Below are 27,435 nucleotides of genomic sequence, written 5' to 3'. Positions count from 1 at the left end.
TTGTAAAAGAAACAATAAGTGCAGAGGCCCAGCTTGCATCACCCATTGCAACTGTCAGTGATGCCAATGGCAGCACTAACAGAACTATATATATATATATATATATATATATATATATATATATATATGGATATGTCTGGGTGCAATAGCAGAAAACTCACAAAGATGCACCTAAATTCTGGTCAGGCAGCATGCTGTCTAAAGCACAGGATTGTAGTTCCACATGCTTAATTACTAAGGCTAAATCCCTTATTAGGGACACCCCCTACCTTTTACCTACAGAGTGCTAAAATTGTCTTGTAGATGAGACCTAAATATTATGATGTTGTAAAACTGTGGAGTCCTTGGAATCGAACACTTTTAGAGCAGAAAGAAGCAGCAAGCGATTTGCTCCTCTGCGGCACTCACTCTCTCTGGGAGGGCCAGCAGCACAGCTGGTGTTACGAGACAGAGGGTGGGGGCAAGCACTTCAGTGAAAGAAACCAGAGGGCCTCCACTGTAATACCCCTGGATGTGATTGTAGATCCCGGGGCTCTTGGTGCCACTGTGGTCCTCTAGAAGTGATGGTGCAGTATTTGCCTCCAGGCAAAGTTGTTCCTAGAGCTGCACAGTCATTTGTTCCCTAGCAAAGCAGATCCAAGTATCCTCAGTTTCTCTCCGAGTCATGTGTAAAGGTAGGAACTCAGATGAGAGACTGCAACATGGAGTGCGGGAAGTGGAAGCAATATGGAGGGCAGGGGCAAAATCACAGAGGACGGGGCTAGAGATGGGTGAAGCAACAGGAGGATATGGGGAGAGAAGCAAACTAACATGGGAAAGAAACCACGTGGAGTGTTAGGGGAGGGAGTAGATGGGAGAGACAGCAATGAGAGTGGGCGAGAAGTACAGGGGCAAAGGAAAGATGCAGCATGGAGAGCAGACGGGGAAAAGAAGTACATTGACATCTTTACAAGCTCTTTGAAGGTCTTTGGGGTGGATATAAACATGCCTTTCAGCATTGGTAGAAACTGCACTGTTGGCTCCAACTTGGAGAACCTCTCTACAAGGAAATCCTCTCCCTTGTGAAGGATGTGCATGGCAACTTTGTGGAAAGCAGGGGTCCATTGGATGACCTTGTGGTAGACTCTGACATTGACAGGATGATTGTCCAGATCTGGGTCACCAAGGGAGAGATCTATACTTTAGTCAACCTTGGGGTCATCAGTAGGCCCTGGCTCTAAGTGCTGGTCATAGGGTTCAACAGGATTAAAGGCACTCTCAGGAGCTGAAAAGATGTTTGGGAACCCCCCAAATGACTCTAGCGGACACAGAGAGGGTAGTGTGTATAAGTATGGGAGTTAAGGAATGGCATTGGTGGCAGAAGTAGAGGAGATGGTGGAGGAGGCAGAAAGGGGAAAGGGCTGATGCCCCTGTCTATATGCATTTGCAGTCTTGGTACAGGGGGTAAGGGTTCTAGAGCAGGTTCTTCCTCAAAGGAGAGTCTATTTTTGCAATGTTGAGTCTCTGCTGGCTTTTGTAGAGTGTTTTTGCAGACATCTCCCAGTGTTAGGATGAATGAAGGGGCACTTCTGCCTGGCGTCAAGTTCCTCTTGGAGCCTCTACAAGATAGGCAACTCAGATCCTTGAACCAGACTATCAACTGTACCCTCAGCATTGACTAGATCTTCAGCTCTGATGGCATTTTGGGCTTCAGAACCAGCTATGTTAGTTTCTTCGGCACAGACTTTGCATGCAGGTGAGGAAGTTTAGTAACCTTGAGTCATGCAAGGCTGGACGGTTTGTGGTGGGCGGTGATGTTCTTGGCTGGGTCTTTCTTTGGTTCCAAAGGCTTCTCTAGGACTAAACCGGAGACTGAATGTGGCAGAGGCCCTGGAGGAGGCAGTCTCTTGTGAGGCCAAGAAGAATACTTAAGACCCTGGGCATATGGGCACAGTTGTGGTTCAAAGACAGCTGGTCTTCAGTGCCAGCTTGACGTCCTCTTCTCCTCATGTTTGGAGGAACTGGAGAAGACTGACTGGAGAGGAAGGGACGTAGGCCTGACGGAATTCCAGAGGAGCAGGCATTCACTCTTTCATTGGAGCTGAAGGTATCCTGTTCACAGCGACGTTGGGAGTCTTGGAGGGCGCTGTTACTGCCTTTTGTGTTGTGCCCAACTCCTCATCCTTCGTCTTTGTCCTGAGAAGTTACATATGTTATGATTGTATGACCACAGGTACTTAGAGTGGGACGGGTCAGTTATGAAATGGACTTCCATTCCATCACCCCATAGCGATCCGCATTCTCTGGTATTGAAGCTCGAAGGTCAGTGCACAGTTGTGAAGAGGCATGGGACTTGAGCTCTGGCCCTTGAAGGGTGTCCACTGAAGAACACAATGGGAGTTGTCAAAAATGGATTGCTTCCTCCGCACTGTTATGTCAGATTCTAACTGTGTCAGTCCGGGAAAAAAGTGAGTAACACACTAAAACTCTGAATCCTCTCAGTGTAGGTCTCAACCGGATGGTGGAAAAAGGAATATCTAACATGGATTCGGTACCTATATGCATTATCCTCTCTAAAGGAGTAGACATACCGCATCCTGTGACTCAAAAGACATCTTTGAAAGAAAAACAACCTGGAAACGTCTGAGTTCAACAAAGATCGTAGGAGAACGCAGAGCATGAATATCTACTGACACACTTTACAAACGTAGCATTTTATGAGAAACGTACACTTTTGGAGACAAGTGTCAAGCTATTAGCAATTTATATTCGTTGATATTTTGCGGAAAGGTATAAATCAATGAAAATTATTATAATAAAAAAGAAAACAAGCATTTGCAATGCAGGGGGTCTCGCATTTGCTCGAGTTAGAGCTATTAGCTTTCTTAACTCCTAACCATACTTTTCTTGTCACATACACTGAAAATTAAAAGCAAAACAGTTTTACATAAGCCAGTCGATTCACAGCTCCACAGCGCCATGGGCCTCACCGTGAAGAGACACACAAAAAGAAAAAAAATTGCTTGCAGTCAAAATTATGGCAAAAACAAAACCTCCCTAAAGAGGGACAACCATTTACCAATGTCATTAAAGGATTTCTGAAGGTCAAGCCCACGAGGGAGTGGTAGTGATGGGCGTGAGGTGGGTGTTGTTGAAGGCCCAGAACATACGAACGCGTCGGAAAAGCAGCCTAATATCGATCTAGAAATGGCTGCTGTTCAGAGAAAGATTCCACCAACTACATACTGAGGCCTCACCACTACCACTACATTCAGTCTCTCAGCTCACAAGAGGGGGACATTCCTCCATCTCGCCTATTTACTGGGCACTGAGCCAGAAGGCCTGGGTCACCCAGAGCCTCATTTGTAAAATACTTTGGGATACTTCTCCACTCTACTGTCCAGGTGAGCGCCCACTGAACTCAGAGGTCAAAGGGAAGGAGGAGGAGAGTGCGACCAGAAACCTGTGAACAGGAAGCCATTTTGTGGGCATTACCAGTTGCCCCTCTCATCTGTGTGCTTATTTTACAATCTCTTAGCCCTATAGAACACGGTGGTGTGTGAAATGTACCCATTCCCAAACTATTTATGCAAATGCAATTGGCACCTTAGTAAATGATAAAAGGCCATGATTATTTGACAAGACCACTTATGTGAAGCACAACAGAAACGGAACATATGATTGTCATATAATTAAGAATCTTTTTCCCCCAGCAAAAAGACACTTATTTTGTCTACCTCGAAATGGCAGAAGAGATCAACCATACTGAGACTGAAAAATGGGACGTGCAGTTTAAACATTTCTCTGCAGGTGGTGTGCATGGCAACCTCATTGCACACGCAAAAATGTTCTAAAATATAGCATATGTGTGTTGTGTTTGTGTTGTTAAATATGCAGCATGAGCCAAGCCAGTGGGAAGCAGAGGAAGATTTACTTTTTTCTGTGCGTTGTTAGCTTATATAACTATTGCTTCATTTGTGCAGGAGGCTGCAGATGGTGAGCACTGGGAATAATGTTTCACTATCAGAGTCTGAGAGTGTAAGGAAGAACATTGAGAAAGAAGCCTGTACAGAAAGATACTAGCAGATTGCCAAAGCAAGAGAGCAGGGAATAAAAAGAATGTGCTATACTAAGATAACGGGATGGTGGAAGAAAGCGGCTTGAGGTGGATTCAGCACTAGACAGCCTCTGTATTCCTCAACACTGGCACCCGGTAGCCGCAACCTTGGAAGACCTCTCCCTGGTACATCTCTGTTTTTACACATTAAGCACTGGGCATAACCTCGAGGCTCTGGGAGGCCCTTATCCTCCAATGATGATGCCCTTTGAGGTGAAGACTCTTCTGAACACCTAGAGGGTACAAGTAAAACAAGCCACTTTAGTTGGTATTGCACGAAAAGCGTGGGCAGACAAGTGGAATCCATGTGAAAGTCCCTCAGTTCACCCTTCACGCCCTCTCCACAGCTCGAGCTGGAGGAGTGGTTTGCGGCACTCCACGAGGTGCTTAAATTTTTTACTGTAAGTAAATACTCAAAGCAGGCACGATTCACCAGCTTCGTGTTACAAGTATTTTTCGTTCTTTCTGCCAGCAGAGCTCATCGAGTGCTGGTCAGTGGCGGTCACCAGGCTAATGCCAGGATGGCAGGCTGTACTGAAGTGTTTGGGGCCGGTATTCTGCTACTACACTACCCATGACCACATTCTTCGCTATTAACATGACTACAGATAAACATATTTAAAGTGCCGCTGTACAATACCTCCTCTTTGCTATGCACCCACAACTCCACTCTCTCAAGTCTCCCATGTAAACAAGTGCTTCCCACAAGTAGGTATTGTTCAGTGGGTCCGAGGCCCACATACTAACTAGAAATGATGACGCGGAAACTAGAATGATAACTGCATAACTGGCCCAAGGCTCGTGGGCCCGTCCCCTTTTATTAGCAGGGTGTTGGATGGGTGAGGGATGGGTGTTAGCACGCCACTCTAGAGAGGAACTGCATCATTACATGTCCAGCAGGACAATACATCCCTTCCCAAATCCACATGAAAAGACAAACAGTCCAAACTATGGAAAGCAAACAAAACGAACGGATACCACGTAGTCCATCAGCCTCTACAGTCAATCAACAAAAAAGCAGTCAGTACATGGATGGATGATACTGACTTCCCCAAGGATATCTCTGTTCCCCTTCATAATTTACCCTGAGTAGTTCAAGGCAGGAACGCTGGCTCGGAAATGTCAAGGACATTCTGGCAGCACACCGGCTGGAATCATGCCTCTCGTCTTGAGTTGATCCACTCTGCGGATGTTGATTCATGGTTGGTGTAGGAAGCTGACTATATACCAAAAGAGGTATAGTGTGCACAGAGTCCAGGGGTTCCCCAGAGGCTTAGCAGAGGCTAAAGCAGATAATACTAATTCTCTCTTCTGTGGTGGTATAGTCAAGCAGTTAGGCTTACCAGAGAGTAGTGCAAAGCATATGCTGTACACACAAAGTCAAGAAATGAGGCACACACTCAATGACTAACTCCAGGCTGATTGTTTTTATATAGCAAAAATATATTTTGTTACTTTCTTACAAGAACAAGAAGAACTTAGTTGCAGATAAGTACAGTTGTAAGTAGGTATTAAGCATAGATATCAAATGTACTTAGTTTGGTTTTCAGTAGTTAAAGCAGTTTACAAGTAAGTGACAATTTTCTGTTTCAAAAGATGACACTGCAATTTTTCATAGGAACCAATGCAGTCCTAGGGGAAGAAAAAAAGGAGTTAGTTTTGAAGGTAAGTACTCAACTTACAGTGCCCGTCTCCAGGGGTTAGGATGTCCACTGGTCAAAGTATAAATTGACCCAAAACACGCACCACCAGCAACAAGGGGCTCCCGGGTGCAGAGGTCAAAGTTGATGTTGGGTTTAGAACGGGATCCTAAGGAAACTGGGTGCACTCAAAAAAGATCTGCTGGCAGGTAAGTACCCGCGTCCTCCGCGAGCAGACTTGGAGGGTTCAGAGGAGCACTAGGGGGCCACAAGCCTACACCAAGCACACACTCTCAGTGGCACTGGGGAGGCCAGGTGCAAACACAGAGTTGGGTGCCCAATGCTGGGGGGTCACAAAAGATGCTGCATGCTGGATCCAAGGGGTCGGTTCAGAGTAACCAAAGGTTGGACAGGGAGGAGAGGTGCCCACTGGACATTGCTGGACCATCCGTCAGATTATCCAAGGCCAGGGTTTGTGGGTGTAGGGGTCTCCTTGGGAATCAGGAATCTTAGTCGGATCTGATCGCAGTCAGGGGGGTCGTCCTGATTCAGACTGCAGATGTCATTGTGTTGGCCAGGAGGGGTCAACCCAGAATGGACCCAAGGTTGGAATTGCCTGGGGACCTTCTCTGGACCAGTGGGCTACCTAGACTCCGGCCGAGGGCGTCTGATGAAGAGTGGACAGACTCACAAATCTGGGGTGGTTCTGGAGTTCTTTAGGTGATTTCTTCTGGACAGGGCTGCTGTCATCTATAGTTCTTGGTCCTCTGCTGGGCAGGCAGTCCTTTGGGGGTTTGCAGAGGTTGCTGGTCCTGCAGGATGAATCGCCTTCTTGGAGCAGGGATCTTTGAAGTTGCAGACAGGCTGGTAGGGCTGTGGCCAAGTCAATTGTCATCTGAAGTTTTCACCGCTGGGGTCGGTTTAGCAGTCCTTCTTCTTTCTTCTGGGCTCACCAGAAATCTGGTGAATAAGGTTCAGGGGAGCCCTTAAATACTAGATTTACTGGCATTACAGGGGTTAGGGTGTGTTACAGGGGTCAGAGGGCCCTTCCTGTGCCCACTCCCTTCGGGGAGGGAGCACATTTCTAACCCTATTGGTCCCTATCCTTCAAAACAAGATGGAGGATTCTGCAAGGATAGGGTAACTTCAGCTCTGGACACCTTAGGGGTGGTCTCAGCTGGAGTGGTCGCACCTCCTTGTTTTTCCTATTTTTCCCACTGGACTTGCCGCCAAAAGTGGGACTTGGACTGGGGGGCAGGCATGTTCACTAGCTGGAGTGCCCTGGGGCATTGTAACAGCAGGCCTGAGCCTTTGAGGCTCATTGCCAAGTGTTACAGTTCCTGCAGGGGGGAGGTGCAAAGGAACTCCACCCAGAGCAGGCTTTGTTCCTCACCCCAGAGAGCACAAAGGCTCTCACCCCATGGGGTCAGAAACCTGTCTGCTAGTGGCAGGCTGACACAGACTAGACAGCCTTACACTAAAGGGTTGGGTAAAATACAGGGGGCATCGCTAAGATGCCCTCTGTGTGTATGGTACAATAAATCCAACACTGGCATTAGTGTGGGTTTATTGCCTTCAGTGAAGCCATCAAGGAGCTGGGGAGTTCGTAATGACAAACTCCCAGCACATGCACTTAATACTGCCACAAAGCATTTACAATGTCTAAAAATTGACTTAGGCACTGTAGGGACACATTGTTCATTCAGCTATGCCCTAACCTGTGGTTTGGTGCACCCTGCCTTAGGGCTGTAAGCCTGCTTGAGGGGTAACTCACCTATGCTACAGGCAGTGGTTTGTGGGCATGGTACCCTGAAAGGGGTGCCATGTCGACTTTACCTTTTTTCTCCCCACCAGCACACAATCTGCAATGGCAGTGTACATGTACTTGGTAAGGGGTCCCTTAGGGTTGCACAATACACGCTGCATCCCTTAGGGACCCTCCTTGGTCACAGAGCCCTTGGTACCACTGGTACCTTTTACCAGGGACTTAGCTGAGTGCCAGGGGTGTGCCAATTGTGGAAACAATGGTACAGTTTAGGGAAAGAACGCTGGTGCTGGTTAGCAGGATCCCCGCACACAGTCAAGTTAGCATTAATACCAGGCAAAAAGTAGGGGGCAACCATGCCAAAAGGGGCACTTTCCTACAGTTGGTGTCAAAACTTCAAAAACAAAGTCAGGAGTGTTCTCAGAGTCCATTGCGAAGTTTAACGATGGTGTTCTTGAAGTCACTGAAGACAGTCTTGGCATGCTGTGACTGGATGGAGTCTCCGTTACAAGGCTTTGCCAACTGCTGGAATGCATTGGTGGGGCAATGTCTAGTCCATTTCTTGTGCTTGGAAAGGCCCCTTGGTTGGGTTACTACAGGACTGATTGTGGGCTGCGTGCTGGCACTACATCTGTGGCATATCAGGGCAGCTGCAAGACTGCTGAAGAGTCACTGCCTAATTGCTCATGCAACCACAGGGATAGATGGGTCCTGGTCAAGATGAGCTCTCACCATCAGGATGCAGGCAAGGTGAGCAGGTAATCACTGGTTCTTCAGAGCCTCACTGGTGCTTCCTGTCTGTTGGTACAGCAGTGATGCAGGATTCTAGTCTTGTTAATTGATGCTCCATGGATGGTAGTGATAAATCACTAGACAGGGCTGGCATGATGGGCTTGTCTGTCGTGGGGTGAACCTGTAAGACCAGTAACAATGACTTGCCTTGATTGTCGCAAGCCTTCTTTCTGGGGCCGTGGACAATTGGGAGTGATGGTATCCAGGTGTTATCATTCTTCCTTTGTGGAGGTATTTCATCCTTATGCCTGGATATTTTGGGTTGCTGAGCCATCAGTTACTGTGTCTGGACGGATACTCTGGAAGCGTGGGGCACAGATTCGGTTCACACATGCTTGCGGCTTACACTGGGTTCTGCCGCTGTGCTGTCACCAAGTGGCTTGTTGCTTATGTGTCCAGATGAGCTCCTTCAGCAACTCGAGTCTTCTTGAATATGCCGTTCGGCCTGGCCTCACTTGAACCTTCGACTTACGGTCGGTTGATTGTCAGCTTCCCTAGCGTTGAGCAGCAGGTCACACTTCCTTGTCTCCCCTATCTCCTTTGCTCTTGGTGCTTCAGTCTGCACCTTCTCTCTACTGATGAAGTGGAGGATTCTCATTATGAGTCTCTTATTCTAGGTGCAGCAGCATGCACCATATTTGGGACAGGCCAACAGGGCCTCTCAGTGGTCGACGGTCTCTGGACCATGTACGTGAAACTTCTAGTCACTGAAATCTCTTCTTGGTGCAACGCCATGCACCTTCTACAGGGTGGGCCAACAGGGCCTCACGGTGGTTGACTATCTCCGTAGTCCAGCCACTGGCCTCAGGTGTTGAGCTTTGGCTTTTTAGTGCAGTGTGGCATCTAGCCATGTGTCTCTGGTTCCCTTTACAGGGACATTCTTGCGGATCCTAATCAGAGGAAAATGTGTGGCAGGCCCTGAGACATGAAGGTCTTCCCCAATACTTGGCCCTCTTCTTCTCTGGGTCGGTATGGTATCATGCCACATCTCGCACATTCCCTCCTCAGGGACGTTTTTACGCAGGCTGACCCACTTTCTCTGGGTTGCACAGGACTTGCGTCTTGAGGCGGTGTTGCTGTCGGGCAGGGTAGGTGGGGAGTGGCAAGGTGTGCCTTCAGGTTGAAGGACTAGTCCTCGTGTCTGGGACACAGTCATTGCTTGGTGTGCTTCTGTCCACCTTTGGGTCTGGCTCTGCTTTCTTTAGGTGTCCCTCTGCCTGGGGTCATGAATGCAGCCTCTACTGCAGAGCTGTGCCCATCTGTGCTATGACCTATGTGTCAGTGGAGATAGTCCGGTGCTCTGGCGCCTCTGTAGCACACATCCATGCTATGGTGTTGATCATTGTCTGAGTGAAGGCACAGAGAATGGCCAGTGTTGGAGTCCCTCTTTTCACGGCAGAAACTAGCGCACCTATCCCTGTGTGCATCCTTTGTCTTGCCTCAGCTCCAATTTGAGGCTCTCTTGTCTGCTCGGATGTTATTTATCCATCAGCTCCCCACACCCCTGCTCCTCACTTTGCTGTTGCTCTGGAGCCAGTGAGTTCCAGAGCCTATAGCTGTTCCTTGGCTTCCTTCCACTTAGTCTCTCACCTCGTACATCTGTTTTTTCAGGTTGTAAACTAAGGTGTGGGACACTACAGGTGTGCACTGCCAGGTTTTTCACTCTTGTTGTTGGAATGTGAGACTCATCCACACCCGGCTGGCACCTGACGCTTGAGCTACACTCCTTTGATTTGCCGTATTGCAGAGGTCTGTGAGGACTGGTGCATTCTGCTGGTGCACTGGCATCACTGCAGGTTCTCCTTCATCCTGCCGCAGCTCCAATTTGAGGAGGTCTTGTATGCTCGGGTGGGCAACTTTTGCAGAAGAGTGCTAGGGATGAGACTGTCCATCCGCGGCAGCCGTGTGTGCACTGATGGCTTCACTTTTCGGCAGACCAATGCAGCAGGGCTGCTGTGGGAGGCATACGGTCTCCCATCAGCTGGACACCAGGGAGTGTGCACTGTGCTCTCCCTTCGCGTCAGTGCTTCCCTTTCTTACAGGCAACTGATGGCTTGTGCTCCGGGGACAGTCTCTTCTCCTCCCAGTAGTGACTACAGGTGCCACTATGGGGCATTCCACCCTCGTTCCAGGTTCTCGTCTACCTTGCAGCTGCATTCACAGTGACCGTAAAGGATGTATGGGACTGATCCCACTGTTGCATGTAATGGGTTAATAAGGAGAAAGGTAACATCTGTGAGCAGGATGGGAATGTGGAAATATTTGTCGTGCAATCCAGCACTACCATCCAGTCTCCTGGATCCAGGGTAGACAGAACCTGAGTCAACGTGAACATTCGGAATTTCTCCTTGAGGAAGTAGTTGAGGGGCAGTAGATCTAACATAGGACAAAGGCCTCCATCCTTTTTCAGCACCAGAAAGTAGGAGAAATAATAACCATGACCTACTTCTGGCATCGGAATCCTCTCTATGACTCACTTGACCAAGAGAGCATTGAATTTCTCAAGGAGAAGAAAGAGATGATCCTCCATTAGCCTGCCATATGATGGTGGCATGGGGGGAAGGGGTGGTCTTGAAAGGGAAGGAAAAGCCCCCCTTCAGACAATTTGCAAAACACACCTGTCCGATGTTATGGACTGCCAGTAAGGGCGGTGATGGTGAATCCTGCCGCTAACTTGATGCCCATGATGGTATGTGGGTAGATTAGGAGGGTTTGGAGGCTGCCAAAGAGTTAGTGGGTTGACTCTACCACTGGCTGCCTGGCCCACGAGGTCTATGGGTGCTGCACCCTCAGTTACGCAAAGGCTATGAAGCGTGCATGGCACAGCGGCTGGGAGGGAATTGGCACAGCTAGAAACCCCTTCCGTTGCCATGAAAGGAGGATTTTCTGTGATATGGTGCCACAGAAAGGCCTAAGGACCTGGCCGTAGCCCAACTGTCTCTAAAGTGCTCCAGCACTGAATCTGGAGAATGGAGCCATCAAAGGGCATGTCTATCAGGGATGATTTGACATCACCCAAAAAGCCAGTCATCCTCAACCAGGTGTAGTGCCTCAAGGCCACCATCAACAAAACCACTCTGCCCACTAAGTCGGTCGTGTCAAGGCCACAACGGATGGTGAACTTGCCAGCATCTCTCCCACCGGCAACAGCCTGAGAGAGTACGATCCAGGACTGCTCTGGGACAGTTGGCAGCACCTACACAACCGTGTCCCACAGAGCATGGCAGTAGCAGTCCAAAAGGCTTGCAATGTTCACAGGCATGCCAGGCTGGTAGAAGAAAACATCTTCTTCTCCAAAGTGTCCAGCCTCTTAGATTCCCAGTCCAGGCATGCAGTAGGGAAGGCACCAGGATTAATGTGGGATGTAGAGGCCTGGACCACTAAGCTCTCCGGGGTAGGGTGTTGGGTGAGGAAGTCTGGGTATTTTGGTACAGGGCACCAATGACAGACAATTGTCCTATTCACAGGAGCTTCTGTGAGGGGTTTCGACCAGGTCCCCAGAAGTACATCAGTGAGGGCTTTGTTAAATGGGAGTAGTGGTTCTGAGGGGGGAAACTCATGGTTGCAGTACCTCTGTCAAGACATTAGTCTTGACTGCCAATGAAGGCAATTGAAGGTCAAGGACCTCAGCTGCCCTCCATATCACCCTTGCAAAAAAGTTCCCTCCTCCATAGGGGGAGAAAGCATACCAGTATCTGAAGAAGTATCCAGTCCACTGGCTTTACCCTGTTCCTCAGAACACTCCATATTAGGATCTTCTAAGGGCTAGTATTTTTCATGATCCAGTGACCCCTCCTTTTCCTTCCTAAATTCTAGCCTATAAAATAGGACTCAGGCTCTGACCTGAAAGGCATGGCTCCAGACGGAACAAGAAATAGCATTGATTAATGCCCCTCCGGCTCCGTATCAAGTCGGAGATCAGAATGGGGGTTTCGCTGCTGGTGGGTGACGCCGGGAGAGTCGGCATTGGGGAAGGTTGAGATGGTATGACTGGCGTCGATCCAGATCCAGGAAAGATCCACGGGCCCAACTGGAGCATAGGCTAAGGTCACCATTGTGGGCTGAGGGGCTTGAAGGCGTGCTGGAGGAGTCGACCCACTTAAAAATGAGGCGCATGGCTTCAAAGTACTTTTTAAGTTGGTCAGGGGTCACTCCGGCTCTCAGAAACTGCAAGACGCATGGAGCCGGCGCAGGCTCTAGTGCGGAGCCATGCCTCGAAAGCTGACACTTCTGTGGCTCATCGGCTGATGGATACAGAGAAGTCGAAGACCACTTTGATTTGGTTTTCTTCTTATGGCAGGACTTATCCGAGTGACCTGATGACTTAGAGTGCGACGAGGATCTTCGAGTCCGCAACGACTCCTGGGACCTTCCCTTCGACCATAACATCAAACCCTATGGTATTGCACTCCAAGCAGCCAGGCGCTTGAGGGATCGCTTTCTCAAGGCCTTCAGTCCATGGCACAACAGTCAGAACACAAGTGTGGGTCGTGGTTGTGCTGGAGGCACCACAGGCATACAAGATGCATCTCTGTAACTGACATCGGACAGTGACAGATGCTGTAGGGCTTGACGCTGGCCTTCTTAGATGACATTGCCTGCCACACCTGGAGGAAAAATTCAAAAACAAAATGACGAAATGTCGAAAAAAAATTGTCAAGAAAATAACTAGGGGAAGCTCTTCTCCAGATCAACGCTAGCTGTCGCGAAAAGAAGAGAACAGACGTCAGCGTGGCTGGTGGCACCTATACAGGTGCTGCCAATGTCATTTCAGGTGCAGAACAATGCTGACGAAGCACATGAAGCCAATCGATGTCACCTACCAGCACATAGTGGTAGTGCTCATCAAAAATCTTCTGAATTCAGTCTGATGCCTGGAGAAATTCTAAGGTAAGGCATCTGCAGCTAGAAGTTGCTATATGATACAAGCATTTAACCGAGGAGTTAGTCGACCAGCTATAATAAAAGAATATAAAATGCATCTCCCATATAATTAAGTCAGGACGGAATGAAGAACCTTTGAAGCATGTCCAAGGAAAGCCGAGAAAGAAAGCTCAGTAGGTAAAGCTCCACTGCACATTTGCCGATATATGTCCTGAAAATTTACGCACTTCAAAAAGATAAAGTGAAAATAGTGACAAAAAGGTACGTAAGGCTATTGAGTGGTACATATAGCATAGCTGCTCTTGCATAAGGCAATGAAATAAGAATATAGGTCTTTAAAAGCAATTGATCCTGTAATTCTTACCTGCTGCTTAGTACAGGAAATGTCGAAATGCTCGGGTTGCCACAACAAATACATAATAGAAGGAGCAATGACAGCAGGTTCGAGGTTTCAGAACCCCCGTGAACTCTGGAATTGAGACGATAGCTTTTTTGAGGAAGGCACTTAGCTATGTGTTGCCTGAAGACTGTATAGGTTTGAGCCCGGACATGGCCAATGCACCTTTTCATCCTCCCGAGGGCCGTAAACCGAGTATCACTGAGCTGAGCACAAGTTTACTTACATAAGCGCCAAGAGGAAAATCGGTGCATAGCGTCTGCCGCGTCAATGCCCAATATCATTACCACATGTTGTAACGGAATGCTGAGCGCGCTCTCGTAATGCAGTCGCCACCACTTCACATGGAGTCTGACCTCACAGCTGGGGTAGGGGTTAATGGGAGACCCAGGGCTCCAGGCTACCTTGTGTTATCCCAGCTGCTGTGCAGCTTCACGCCGTGGTGCTCCAGGAATAGAAACCGCATGTACACTGGCGGGAGGAAGAAACACCGCCATGGCTACGGGTGGGTGGGGGGGGTGGGTTGGTGGGGGGGGGGAGAACGGGGCTTCCATCAGCCGTAGCTCAGTGGACTGAGAGGCTGCTGCAGAGGAATGCGTGAACATCCTGCTGCCCCTTGCTTGACAGACTCCTGTTGCCAGACTCATGACGCCATTTGGAAATTTCCGCTATGCCAGTGACCAGACTGATGCGATAATCAGAGGCTTAGCTATCAATACAGCAGGAAGTGCTGCGGCGCCGGGGCTGAGGTGATAGGGGACCCACTGCACTCAAATGATATCAAGTCATTGCCCTTGCTCGCACCAGGTCTCATGACATCATCACCATGCATGTTCCGTTTGGAATAACTGCATTACTTCAAACGGATCGTGCAGCATTGCAGCGAAATTGTCCCTTTCCATCCTCAAATAACTTGATGGAACAATGTTTCCGCGGCTGTTTCTTCACTTTCTTGAGAAAAGTTACCTCCAAGTAGGAAGAAGTTGGCACACCTTCCTGTACCATGTGGCATACCACACTTTAACGTACTGCTAAAACCTAATGGAATGCACTACGTGTTGGGGAATTATTGCATTTTTCGGCCTCGCTAACTAAAGGGCTCGATGGTTTTTCATTTTATCATAAAACAGACTCTACTCCAACCCTACCGGCCTATAACTTGTCCTAGCAACCTCTTGATTTTGCCGTAGACTACCCCAATTCTGCAGAGATAGATAAGATGAGTGGACTTCCATAGGATGACACCACAGCATAGTGTTTATGCACCAAAACACAATTCAGTGTGGGCGTGTGTATTATGTAAATGTTCACAATTATTCTGATATGGTTAACCTGGACAGGCAGTGTAATGCACAGGCCTAATGGCCACCTTTGAAAAATAAACCAGTAATCAGTGGGATGCTTCTCCAGCCTGGACACTGCCCGACTGCTGTTTAGTAGCACCTGGTGCTGTTCCGTTCAGATGCCGACTTAAAAAGCCCCAATGGCCCCTTACACCCTACACCATAAAATATATCCCACTGATACACTGGTAGAAGCCATGACCTCACACAGCCTGCACTGGACGGGGTTCACAGCCAAACACTGGGGCTCCGTGTCCACAGGTAGCCAGCAGTCTTGTATAGCCTTTACCCCTATACAGGAGACACCCATGGACTGGAGGGTAAGCAACACCCACAATTGCAGGCCCACGTCCCCAGACAGTCTCCACCAGTACCCCATTACCAAATAGGCAAAGTAAGGTACCGGCCTATGGACCCCACTCCTTTTAGGGACCCCACGACAATAGATCAAAATACTATTGATTTGATCTTGAATGAAAATTACCATTAAGCTTCTTAAATTGTTTCCAAAAGATAGGAAAAAATGAATCAACTCAAAGAAACGAAAACTTAACATTAAAGACTCTATAGAGAAAATACTCTATTAATGTAATATACCCATTAACAGCTTATAGTACATAAACCATAGACATCCGATTCACATAACAGTTGGTCTCTTGAAAGCTTATCTTCTGTCAGCTGTCAGTTTGTACAAAAAAATCGACCCAAACTAGTACATGTAATGTTTAGTTTTGTGTAATAAAATGGGTTTATTAAAATTGTTGGTTGGTAAAATTAAAAAAATATTAGGAGATAATTTGCGGGGGTGCCCCTAAATTTCGACTACCTAGGGGCCTCCACAGGGTTCAATCGATAACTCCTAGTCACAAGTGGCAACATCCTTGCCAGGACACAGCCTGCGAGAAAAGCCATACACATGTGGCACTCATGTCAACATTTAAATTGCAACCTGATGTATAGCCTTTAAGCACGCTCAGGAAGCACTTATATGCACATACTTCCTGAAATAACCAATATCCGTTCACAGGCCACATCATTGCCCACAAACAACTCGACATAGTGCATGCTCAATGATAGGTCTCACACGTTCAGGCAGCCAGCACTTGGACACAACCCTTGCCTTTCCACAGACATCACCCACTCCCATATACCACCTGTAAGATATGTGGTTCACACCAGACATTGGTGCTAATCACGTCCTGAACTTTTATATAGCCCATACGTACACATCGAAAACACCCAACGCCACATACAACCTGTAGTGCATGTAGCTCATACCCACACATAGGTATCACACACCTACAGAGTCTGCATTCTCAAATTAAGCACGCTCACATATAGGACCTACCCACGCCCACATACAACTTGCATTGTAAGTAGCTCAGACACAGGTGTTATCCACGCTCACAGGTAGCCTGACCCACACACCTAAATCACCTACGTCAAATACTACCCTTTAACATGCAGATGAACCCTACCCATGGTACCATCCACGCCTGCAGAGAGCCTGAACATTCATACAGTTCATCCCCACAAAGAGGCAGCAAAAGCTCCTGCCACTATGAATGCATCATGCGTACTCAACAACAGCATGCAGGCTGATATAGCCAACATATAGGTATAGGCAGCACCAATGCCATACAACGGCCAAGGGGAAACAGACACATTGGGAGGCAGGAAGAACCACCCTAAAATGCTATTGTATAAACACATAAATAAAGCAAGAAGGACAGAGACAGACAGACAGGACTGGATCCTGGCAGACCCCCAAGCGGCGGGCTCGTCGGATGAGACACAGACACAGGGAAAAACTGTGAGACACACGAGACACGGACATAAGGAGGCATGGATGGCGGAACGCAGGCTCTGAGACGCGCAATGGTACATGAAGCAGAGACGGGGAAGCAACCAACGCAAAAACAAAGTATCCAAGAGGAATGAAGGAGAAGACCCGGTCTGTAGAAGGTCCAACAAAATGTTTTACAGAAAGTTATACATTACGTAGATTATTACTTAACACTAAGTTGTACGTTAAGTAGGTTATTACTCATCAATAAGCCCCAACAGGACCTTTGGCACTACTTCCAGGTCAGCTCAAGGGGTCTGTTCCACCTGACACAAATGGAACCTAGGTTGACATCTAACACCTGGCATCATGCTACCAATAGGAATAGAGACTGACAAGACAAGGGCAGAGTTGGGGTACCACAGAGCACAGCAGGGGTCGGTGAGGAAAGGTCATGTAGAGACACCAGGACACCAGCGAAACATGAAGGCAGGGGGAGACACTGAGGAGACAAACGGAGTCCCATTAGAAGTAGACGTCTGGGAACACTAAAGACAGGAAGAGACAATGGGAGGCACTGGTAGCAAGGAGGGGTCACTGTTAAAAACAAGACACTGGTAGACAATGTGATAACCAATGTCATCTGAGGACAAGATGAGATCCAAGGAAAGGAAGACACAGGGAGACAAGGAATGATGCAAGAAGATACAGTTAGAAACACAGAGACAACAGAGGACTTGGAGACATGTGTGTGTGGGGTTAATCAAAGACTAGAACATAGGAGGACATGGACATGGGAAGACATGATCAGGAGGGTACATATGGAAACTGGGACACAGGAAGAATTGGTTGGAACACCTCAACTAATTGCCAAACCAATCCTAGAAGATATTCATGTGATTCCTCCTTCAAATCACTGGTGCCAATAAAAGCACAACTATTCTGATAGCGACTATCAGACGTACCATCACACACAACCTATCAGCAGTTTCCAGTTCTTCAAACAGACAGGAGGGCAATTTTCTAGAGAACAGACTTCTATTGTGGTAATCATAAACCAGGATCCAAGTAAACAGCAAAGTTAAAAGGAAGGATGTCAGGCCAGCCAGACTGCTCAAACCAACCAGGCATTACAAGTATGAGATTAATCGGTCTGCGTGGACTGGGGCTCAGCAGCTTATGAAACGTAAACCGGAGATACCCGCTCTTTTCAGAACTACGGAAACCGGCACCGATCCACTCAAAACGGCCAGGCAATTCAAGAGGTGCTTCAAGTTTCCCAAGTTCCGCAATCATCCAGGTGAAATTGCTTTCTTAAAAGTAGAGGAGAGAACAATCACTACATCCTGCATCGGCTGTTTCACAAAATGTGGAACAGAAAACCGCTTGTTAATTATCTATATTATCTATAATGAACAGATGTCATTAAAAGCGTCAGAACCAAACATAACATGTACACGGTTTCAACAAAAGCCATCATGTATTTCAATTCCAACAAATCAGAAAGAATCAGTGATACAACAGGAAGAAGTCTGTTATGTATAACCCAAAAGCTGAGGCTTTTAACAAGTGAATCTATGCCTTGAGAATAATGTACAATCACCACTTTCTAGCATGTTCCTTAGGGCCAGATGTAGCAAAGGGTTTTTCCCATTCTGTGTCAATGGGAAAATGTGTTCGTACATATGGCCCTTAGTAGCGAGGAGGAGATGCCTTTCAGGGGTCAAATGAGGCAAATAGTTTCGGACAAGCAGGTTCCCCATAGCACTTATTGAACAAATAGTTCCTGAGCCTTGTGCCACAGTAGCATCGAGGCAAACAAGCTCAAATCAGCAAAGGGCAATACTACACATCACTTTACCAATCTCCCTGTGACAAAAAGAAACACAACTGAGCTCCCTTTCTGCAGTAGCTATTAGGCATTGCCATCAAAATCTCTGGCCAATGCAGCAGGCAAAACAGGTGGTGCTACTACGGAACTCGACCTTCCCCCGCGTCGGCCACCCACTGGGGCATGTTGGCACTGTAAGCAACACCAATGCAAGATGCCACTGATGCCTGGCAGGGCTTGTCCGTCAAACGCACATCTTAACAAAAGTGGGCAACAAAAATTCAATAAATGTCCTATAAGGCCTAGCATTAGGTCTATCGTTGCACCGAACAAGCGAGAAGAGAAATGGAGAAAGCTACCCATCTATAGCATGCCTGTGTGAAATAGGCAGAAACGGAGACTTTGTTACAGAGATAACGTGAACCAGAAATTCTACCCTTTCTAAAGCACACAATATTGTAAAACGTTAGGTATATTTGATCCCCTTCTTATTAAAGATAACACATACACAGGGAGTGCAGAATTATTAGGCAAATGAGTATTTTGACCACATCATCCTCTTTATGCATGTTGTCTTACTCCAAGCTGTATAGGCTCGAAAGCCTACTACCAATTAAGCATATTAGGTGATGTGCATCTCTGTAATGAGAAGGGGTGTGGTCTAATGACATCAACACCCTATATCAGGTGTGCATAATTATTAGGCAACTTCCTTTCCTTTGGCAAAATGGGTCAAAAGAAGGACTTGACAGGCTCAGAAAAGTCAAAAATAGTGAGATATCTTGCAGAGGGATGCAGCACTCTTAAAATTGCAAAGCTTCTGAAGCGTGATCATCGAACAATCAAGCGTTTCATTCAAAATAGTCAACAGGGTCGCAAGAAGCGTGTGGAAAAACCAAGGCGCAAAATAACTGCCCATGAACTGAGAAAAGTCAAGCGTGCAGCTGCCACGATGCCACTTGCCACCAGTTTGGCCATATTTCAGAGCTGCAACATCACTGGAGTGCCCAAAACCACAAGGTGTGCAATACTCAGAGACATGGCCAAGGTAAGAAAGGCTGAAAGACGACCACCACTGAACAAGACACACAAGCTGAAACGTCAAGACTGGGCCAAGAAATATCTCAAGACTGATTTTTCTAAGGTTTTATGGACTGATGAAATGAGAGTGAGTCTTGATGGGCCAGATGGATGGGCCCGTGGCTGGATTGGTAAAGGGCAGAGAGCTCCAGTCCAACTCAGACGCCAGCAAGGTGGAGGTGGAGTACTGGTTTGGGCTGGTATCATCAAAGATGAGCTTGTGGGGCCTTTTCGGGTTGAGGATGGAGTCAAGCTCAACTCCCAGTCCTACTGCCAGTTCCTGGAAGACACCTTCTTCAAGCAGTGGTACAGGAAGAAGTCTGCATCCTTCAAGAAAAACATGATTTTCATGCAGGACAATGCTCCATCACACGCGTCCAAGTACTCCACAGCGTGGCTGGCAAGAAAGGGTATAAAAGAAGGAAATCTAATGACATGGCCTCCTTGTTCACCTGATCTGAACCCCATTGAGAACCTGTGGTCCATCATCAAATGTGAGATTTACAAGGAGGGAAAACAGTACACCTCTCTGAACAGTGTCTGGGAGGCTGTGGTTGCTGCTGCACGCAATGTTGATGGTGAACAGATCAAAACACTGACAGAATCCATGGATGGCAGGCTTTTGAGTGTCCTTGCAAAGAAAGGTGGCTATATTGGTCACTGATTTGTTTTTGTTTTGTTTTTGAATGTCAGAAATGTATATTTGTGAATGTTGAGATGTTATATTGGTTTCACTGGTAATGATAAATAATTGAAATGGGTATATATTTTTTTTTGTTAAGTTGCCTAATAATTATGCACAGTGATAGTCACCTGCACACACAGATATCCCCCTAACATAGCTAAAACTAAAAACAAACTAAAAACTACTTTAAAAAATATTCAGTTTTGATATTAATGAGTTTTTTGGGTTCATTGAGAACATGGTTGTTGTTCAATAATAAAATTAATCCTCAAAAATACAACTTGCCTAATAATTCTGCACTCCCTGTATATGCAGTCAGAAATGATTACACATAATTACAATGAAGTTAGCTAAGCATCCTTATTCATTATACATGACAATTCCATAGGGTGTCCATTGCAGTAATGGCTAACTTCCGTACCCCACTAAAAAGTGTCCAAAAAAATCACCAAACCTGCTCACTAAGCAATGACAACAGCACACTCTAAGCCATAGAAAATGGTAAAATAATTTGGAAAAAAAAATGGTGCCAGGATTAAACGAACTCCAGATGTCTGAGAGGTCCACGCAGAATCATGAAAACAAACATGCATTGGCAAAGCCTGCCTATGCAAGATCTATTGACTTTGCCGATGTTTTATTTTCGAATGTTATACATGTAGCACAGCTGGAAGTAAAAATAAATCATTATGGCACGGTTAATGATGAGTGCATCATAGTGCGTCTCTGCTTTTCTATCTTATGTTTTTAACTGTCAACCAGGCTGCTGCACAATATAGCTAAAAACCATACTGATACAAACTTGACTTTATCAATGTGTTTTTATGTTTTTAGCCATGTTGTACAGCAGTACAAGCACAACTGTTGTGCACCATGGTTAAAATTAAAAACAAGAAAATAAAAAAAGCTATGAAACAGCCAGCATTGATGTCATAGCACTTTTTATTTTATTTTCAGCCGAGCTGCTGTATAACAAGTCTAAAAAAACACTGACAAAGGCAATAGAGCTAGCGATACCAGATCTATTGGCTTTGCCAATGCTTGTTTCTGCAGCATTAGATCGTTCTTTGTCTTCAGACTGGTAAACAAAGGCTTTGCGCTGAACTTGGTGAGTAAACTTGATTTTCACTTTTGATCCCTCAACACAGCTTCTCTGCCCTCATGCAAGGGTGCGGCAGATGTTAAACTTTCCCAAGTATGGCAGGACAGCATACTGTATCACCGACCTATTTCCTGTAATTATTAAAATCTTTTAAAAATAAAATTGACAATAGGCAGGAGGGGGGAGGTATAGAGCAACAGGCAATAAAGGAGGAGGGACGGTGACAACAACAAGCAACTACGGCGGAGGAAGGACGGGCAAGAACGCTTGGAGAGGGGGAAACAACAATGAAGGAGGAATAAGAAGCAACAACCACGAAGAAGAAAAACAACAAAAAAAGTATCTCAAACAGGAGCAAGAGCAGTGGAAGGACACTGATAAAAAATAAATGTGTACTTGGTGCATGCTTCATCAAAGGGATAAACAAGTGAAAACAGCACCAGCTGACAAATGACAAGCAAAAAATATGAAAGCGGTGATGAAACCAACCAATGGTTAGTAATGGATAGGCTTTAAGCCCCCTTCATTTTTTTCTTCTGTTTTTGTTAATAAATGATCTCGCAAGCAACAGCGCGTGCGCTGTCTCAGGCGAGACCTAAAAAGACAGAATGGCTTAAAATTTACAAATACATCAACCTGCCTATAAAACATGAATTAGAGATTAAGAAATCGGTGGAACATTCTAAAGCTATAGAAGAATGGTTTCCGTACAGAGATTAACCAAACGAAGGACTCCATTTTTATTAGACAATTTTCAATACTAAAATCAACTCTAACTTAGGAAGATTACTCTAGATACAAGAGTCAAATGTATGGTGGTGCTAGTCTAATACATAACACTGAAGAGACAGCGACTGCCAAAGCCAATTGGTTCAGAGTTGGCTGCCAATTTTTGCTTTACCAATGTTTGTTTTCTATGTGAATGTTTTTTGTAAAAACATGCCAGGGGACTATCTTTAGTTTGTAAGTGCGCATTGTTCAGGAACTCACAATTCACAGAGAGATAAGTCAAAGGAGGAAGTGGGCTGAACCTGTCCCCATTGTGTGGTGAGCAGAACAAAAACGTGAAAGACACGTAAATAGCCCAATGGATGAGGAGAGCTGCCCCTTGCACTCATGTAATGCTCACCCGGAATATGTCCCGTCATATATTGATACTCTAGTAACTTTTCTGCAAGATAAGCAGGACCTGCTGAAACCTTGTGGTCTCTTCCTAGGCCTACAAGTGTCGCAGCATCAACGTGTGATGTGAGGCCAGAAGCATAGATAAACTCACATGTATTCTGTTGTACAAGCATATGATAACTGACAGTACTTAAATACTGACTGACATTACTCATGTAGTGGGGAGGCGTCTGTCCTCTTTAGTAAAGGAGTATTGATCGACAGTCTAAGTTGCAAGCATGAGTGACAGCTTCCTTTAGTGAAAGTATCGAGACTGACAAGTATGAAAATCATCGACCCTCCAAGGGACACTAAATGGTTAAATTATCCACATTCTGGAAAGTGTCGGTGATCAAGTTCATCTGGCTCCTGAGAAAAAAAGCTGCTTGCCTCAAGGTCCAGAAAGAGATTCTATGGCATTTAGTGACCTGGGAAAGCCATACTGCTTTTTGTAAACTGAAAAGTAGAAATCTTGCAACGTTTCTAATTTGTACGCAGGGTCCAATACATACATTTCGATACAGAGCTCCTAAAACCATCTTGGTATCATAAGCATTATTTGTCTCTCTGCGGTACTGAATGAATAGTATGCAAGAGTGCTGCAGACCTGTGATCTCACGGATGTGACGCATCACGAGGCTTTCCGGAAATGGTGCTGTGGTCCCTCCAAATTCCTGCAGGAAAAGACTCAATTGAGTGGATTTGAAAAGTGCAAGGAAATGGCCATTTCAGCCAATTATTCAGTTTATTAAAGTTACATCCTGTTTTTCAAACTTTAGAAGGAGCCATTGGTATCTCAAAATTCCAGCTCCAGCTGTAATTTCACAGCTTCCAAGCAGCTTGGGCACTTATCAGTCGTGTTCAGTCAATGTGCGTGCACCACAATGCTTTCCTCCATTCTTGAATTTAGTGTTCATTTCTCTTGGGTGGCGCTGTTTTCTTTCACTCTTTAATTTACCATTGGTAATCGCTCCTATTTACGTTCACTAAAGTGCAAAATATTAACAACGTAATCCACTGATCTGAAATTGGTGCAAGGTTCTGCAATTAGAAACATGGGCTCTGTAGTCTTTGCTCACGTCGTTCGAGACTGCCTAATAAATTCCAGCACATTGATGCGTTGTGTCAGCATTGTGGATACCCAAAACAGTGCTAGGTATTGGTAGCATCAATAGAATCTCGTCAGCAATTTTGGAATAAGTGAGATTTTAGCTTCATAAAACTCATTTGGTGACAGAATTATGCACATCATTTGGTGGGCACAATGCATCATCCACTTACACAGACCAATGTTTTTTCGAGAATACCACCACATATCAAAGTTTATCTGCAGTGAGCACATGTGCAGCAAGGTAAAATCACACTGAAGAGGTCTTATGAATGTTGAGAGAGTTATTTGCCAGTGTAAAGTAATTGTAATATGCAATCCGTGAGGCAGTCAACAATGTTTTGATCCTGCCAATGTTGCTGCACAGTATAAATGATCTTTAATTACATTGTAGTCATAAATATGTGAATTTCTGAGAACATGCTTTATTTACAGGGGCTCTTTTAGAAGCACTCCCATGGCATCAAGAAAAAGAAAGGTGAGACGGGTTGGAAAATTAAGCAAACATGTAGATTGTTAAATGGAATGTAATGTTGGGAAGTGAAACTTAAATTCTCCCTGTATCAAGTAAAGAATTCCTACGATGGACAGCATTAGGTGAGAAGAACTTTGTTAGATGATCTGAGAGTTCAGTTCGCTCACTCTTAAGTTACTAAGATGCTTTGTTCTAAATGCAAAAAAAAAAAAAGAATATTTTATTTTAGATAGATATCCTAGTCAATGAAAATTCCTCCTGGATTAAAGAATTCTATTATCATTCAAGACGTGCCTGAGGACACATTCCCCACCTTCTAACCTAGTTTATAGACTGATAGACTGACCCATTCCCAACACCCTGGATCTCATACCAGCCAATTAAGCCATCTCATATAATAAGAAGGAAAGTGGAGAAAGCGGAGAGATGGCAGAGTAGCCCTCATTCATTACAACTGAGTTCCTGCAGCATACCCAGATGATTGCATCTTTTAATAACCGTCCATAAGTGCATCATGTTCCGAGTACCATATCAACATGCAGTAATTTAACACCCACCCAGAAGACTGTAGCTAACTTTCCGCGTGTCTACCTCAACCACACCCAACATATATTTTCAAGTTCAAAGAGGTGTCCTACTATTTTATTACATTATGTTATCTCACAGGGGACTTGAAAAATTTGGGACCAAGTCCCTCCTTGCTATTATGTAAAAGAAGGCATTGGTGACTTGACTGCCTAAAACCTAACTCAGATGACCGAGAAACCCACAAACACCTTGGTTCATAGTTACAGACTTGTTTTCACTGATCCCTAAACTCCAAATAACTGCGTTTCAGCCCCTCTCTTATTTAGACAAATTACTGGTTGACTTCCATAGAAAAGATGAGCTTTATAGGCAGATATTTTGTCTACCCTTCATTTTAGCAACTTGAAAAAAAACACAACCCAGACACAGTCACACATCATAAAACCATACATGGCCAACCACTAGCAACTACTACAGAAATCTTAGCCCACAAAGAAAGTACAGCTCCTTTGCTTCTCATCCAAATGGCCTAACTCAAGGCTCATAGAACCATCATTGTCAACAGAAAAGGAACTATTACACGACTGAGCTCCTCAACACAAAACCAAAGAGCAAGACCTTATAGAGACAGTGGATCAAATCACCATTGACATTTGAACAAAATGTATCATGGAGGTTAAGGGCTGCTTGCACAAGGTCAAAAGGCATGCTTCCATTCCCACACCACCAAAACAGTAAATGCACTGAAGAGTTACTCACAATCTTCATTGAAACAACAATGACTAAACCCTTGCTGTATGCTCCTCGCATCCCACTACTATGAGCTAACACAATGTCTTACGTCTACATCATTAATTGCCCTTAAAGGAGTAATCATCGTACTTTTTTGAACGTGGAAGTGGAGCGGGATCCATCAACCATCTTTGGCACAGAATTCAGAAAGCACTCAGATTGCCGTTAGTCCTGCAAGGCTGTACCAATTGCAGAATTCATACTATACAATTTCCTCTAACATAACACGAGATGACATGAATTGGATCAGGACGCAACAAATTGATATATTATATCTCAGACTCAGCCTGAAAGGAAAACTAGGGGACACATGGCTATGCTCATCCAAGACAGTGCTTTCAAGCCATACTAAATCCTTATGTACTATCAAAAAATTATTACAAATTAATACATGAAAGTGTACAAATTTGATTGCACTATCAGGCCATACTAATGCCAAGGCAGCACCATGTAACTGTCTGTAACTTATGGTAGCATGTGTAAGTGAAGACAGGATGTGCTACCATTGACTTCAGAACAAGATTTGTTGACATAACAGGACTTCAACTTGCAAACCTGTAGTTGTGTTGAAGAAACCTATGAGACTTTGGCACATTTTAACTTGCCGCACCTGAACTATTTACAGCTCCCAGTCAAATGGTTGAAATCAGTCCTGTTCCGAGAGTGAGAGGCGGACAATCAGGCCAGCCATGCTTGTGGTAAGGGAAAGAAGCAGCGTGACATTGAGTGACTGAGTGATGATTGAGTGTGTGCAACATCCCTTTCCCCCTTGTTCAGAGGAGAAGTAGGTTACAGTCAGCAAATCAGTCAATCAAATGGATCCCACCAAGTGCGGGGACACTGCTGAACAAAACCTCTGAGGGCAAATCAACTCTCTAGTATTGAATGCCACATAAAACCTAGACTAAAGGCAGACTGAGGGCAAAAATTAGGTTGTGCAGCCATGTGAATAAAGTGGAGTGCATGCATGCAGCACTTTGAGGATTTCACCACTGCTGAGAGCGGAACGCTTTTCAGAAATTTGTGAACCAATGTTTTCTTAGACCCACTACACATTTAGGCCTTTCTTGGGAGAACAAACCTTATCACATTAGCCCACACAAAGAAGGGAGGTTGAGAACCAACCCCCTCCATTCTCAGTTTGCACCGAACATGCTCACATTGGAGCAGCAGTAGAAAGACTGTTGCAAAATCACCGCACAGAACAGTGGTGAAAACATACAGCACAAAGCTGGGCCACCAACAAACATGGCTGGCGTTTGAATGAAATTTTTACATCAGTGCCCATCCTTCAAAAAAAGACAAAAAATAATGCTGTTGGGATGGCAATCTCAACATATAAGACTAGAACAGGGCTGTGAGTGGACATTAGAAAGATAAGATTACCATTTGATATTGCGGTAGCAGAGAAGGACAATGTTCTAGAACCCCACAACTCTAGTATGAGGTTCATCATCTGTGCCTGTGTGTACAAGCATGAACAGACTTAAGATACTTTGTGATAGAGCAGGCTGCATGCAGACACGTCCAGAACTTACCTTATGGCCTCACTGGTTATCGGATGATTTGATTCGGCAAAGCCTTGATTTTGCAATCACTCTGGCCCTCCTTTCTTCTCAAACACCAATCATATCCATCAAAGGAATGCTGAAAAGCAAGAAAGACTTACATCATTCACTGATTCTGTCCTCCTATTGGCAAGATTGTTCCCACACGACATCGTTATATTGAATCATGCCCCCACAACAGGAAATGTCTAGATAACTTACAGTAAAACAAAACTGAATAAAAACAGATGAGAAACATGAAAACACCATGTATCAGTCATTCATCTAAAATAAGGTGCCTGTGCAAACTACAGAATCTATACACACTGCCTGTAAATCCAGTCCTTAGGGATTACATCCTTACACCTGGATGCAAGATCAATCACTACACTAGCAGGAAAGCCCTAGGCCTTGTAGGAG

The 27,435-nt window shown here is 45.5% G+C and overlaps 1 protein-coding gene across 2 annotated transcripts in view; it reads right to left on the bottom strand.

Annotated features, from left to right (window-relative positions):
- LOC138301162 (discoidin domain-containing receptor 2-like) overlaps positions 1-27,435 on the bottom strand; it is a 367,128-nt gene that overhangs the window by 236,924 nt on the left and 102,769 nt on the right. For both annotated transcript variants that reach the window (XM_069241351.1, XM_069241350.1), the window contains exon 2: positions 27,007-27,115. The gene's annotated coding sequence lies outside the window, so the exon portion shown is untranslated. The remainder of the gene's footprint in view (positions 1-27,006; positions 27,116-27,435) is intronic.

The sequence above is a fragment of the Pleurodeles waltl genome, chromosome 6 (genome assembly GCF_031143425.1).
Source record: "Pleurodeles waltl isolate 20211129_DDA chromosome 6, aPleWal1.hap1.20221129, whole genome shotgun sequence".
Lineage (NCBI taxonomy): Eukaryota > Metazoa > Chordata > Amphibia > Caudata > Salamandridae > Pleurodeles > Pleurodeles waltl.
Note: the sequence above shows the minus strand (reverse complement) of the source record. Positions and strands in the feature narration are given on the sequence as shown.